This window comes from Capsicum annuum, unplaced genomic scaffold (genome assembly GCF_002878395.1).
Source record: "Capsicum annuum cultivar UCD-10X-F1 unplaced genomic scaffold, UCD10Xv1.1 ctg8793, whole genome shotgun sequence".
Lineage (NCBI taxonomy): Eukaryota > Viridiplantae > Streptophyta > Magnoliopsida > Solanales > Solanaceae > Capsicum > Capsicum annuum.
Window position 1 is genome coordinate 1 of NW_025894762.1, and position 1,985 is coordinate 1,985.

The 1,985-nt window shown below is 37.4% G+C and overlaps 1 non-coding gene across 1 annotated transcript; it reads right to left on the reverse strand.

Moving 5' to 3' along the window:
- Window positions 1-1,358: 1,358 nt before the first annotated feature.
- On the reverse strand, window positions 1,359-1,465 carry LOC124895698. The gene has a single exon (XR_007051853.1). It is a non-coding gene; the product is annotated as a small nucleolar RNA R71 (small nucleolar RNA).
- Between the last annotated feature and the right edge of the window lie 520 nt (window positions 1,466-1,985).

Consider the following 1,985-nt stretch of genomic DNA (forward strand, 5'->3'; position numbering starts at 1 on the left):
ATAGTTTCTTTTTGGATTATCATATGGGTTGTTCTTAATTTCTTGAGATTACTATTTTAATGATTGGCCACCATTAGAATAAATTTATATTTCTATGTGAATCTGGGAGGAGAATCATAGGATAGAACGAAGAAATTAGGGAGCAAGGTTCTTATTCTTTTATAAAATAAGAGATTTGAATTAGCATCTAGGATAGGGATATACCTAGAAGCTTTGCTTGGTTCACTTGCAAGATGACAACTTCATGAATCTAGAAGATTTGTTGTAACTCTGCGGGAGTTGTAGTTACAACATTCAATAGATAGAAGATTTGAGGTCGGGAGACCAAGATCGTGGCATAAACCTTGCGAACCATCAACCCGATAACCAATTAGACTGTGAAAAGAATAAAGAATTGTATGATTGTTCAAAATACCTCAACCCTGGAATCGTCCTCATTATTGATTACAACCGTTGGTTACTTTACTTTAGTCATCATTAATTATTTATTATTTAGTAATTTGCATTTTATTTACAGAATCATCTTGATCTTGATACAATCAAACACTTAATACTCAATTGTCTTGAACTAAAGATTGAAAAAATTTCTAATTTATTGATCCTGGAGGGAACGATATCTGACTGTCTGAGTCATTATATTACTTGTACGATCACGTACACTGGCGTGTGCGTAGAGACGCAACAAGTTTTTGGCGCCGTTGCCGGGGATCAAATAGAATTAGTAAATTGCATTGTTTTTTGGTTTTTTATCATAAGTTTAAGTGTTAACAACTTGATCTTAGCGGCTGAATTTTTGCAGGTTTAGCTGAACATTGGACTGGATAGAGACAAAGAGTTAGTAGAGCCCTTTGCAGCACCAGAAGTGATTTTTCATCAGAGACGAAGAGCTCAATACTACACTCAACAGGTATCGATGGAAGAAATACGCGATCCTATAGTTGCTGATCCAAATGTTGGAAATGTTCCAGCTCCAGCTGTTCCTATTCAACCAGTCGCAAAACCTGTTCGAGAAGTGGCAATCCCACTTCCGCACCTGGTGACTAATAGTATTCAGAAGCATGAACAAGGAGGTCGATAGGAATTAAAAAAATATGGTGCGATTGTTGAGATATGCGGGAGAATTTCAGGGATTTTCACACAAGGAACCACAACAGCACTTACAAACCTTCTTGGAGATAAGCGACAGACAAATTCCTAAATATGTGAATGCTGATTATGTCAGATTGACACTCTTTCCTTTTTCTCTACTGGGGGAAACAAAGAGATGGCTACTTGCTGAACCACACCAATCCATCACTACATGGGAAGAATGTGCTCGAAGGTTTCAAATTTGATTTTTTCCATCTCAGAAAATTGCTCGATTGAGGAGTGAGATATTGAGTTTCAGACAGAAAGATGGAGAAAATCTCTACCAAGCTTGGGAGAGATTCAAGGGCATGCTAAGAAGTTATCCTCATCACCATCAATCGAATGATGTTTTGGTGTATACATTTATAGAAAACCTTGAGTCTAATACAAAGATTCTCTTGGATTTAGCAGCAGGGGGTCAAGCTTTGGAGAAAATATATGAAGAATTGTATACCTTGCTAAATCGATTTGCACAAGGAAATCCCGATTGGCATGCAAACTCAAGGAATGCTCCCAAGAAAGTTGTAGGGATTTTGGAGGTTGATCCGTTCACTGCCTTACAAGCACAAATTGCAGCAATGCAGAACCATATGATTACTCAACTTAACAATTTAAAGTCGGGTACAACACAACCAGCAGCCACAACAAATATAGTTCAACAAGTATATGCATGGTGTGAGGTTTGTAGAAGCAGCGAGCATAAAGCAGATGTATGTTCTGTTAATCCAGATTCAGTCAACTATGTGGGGAATGCAAATCGTCATGGTTAATAGAATTTTGGCAATACATATAATACAAATTGAAGGAACTACTCTAATTTCTCATGGGGTGGGAATCAGGCACAGAATACAAATCAG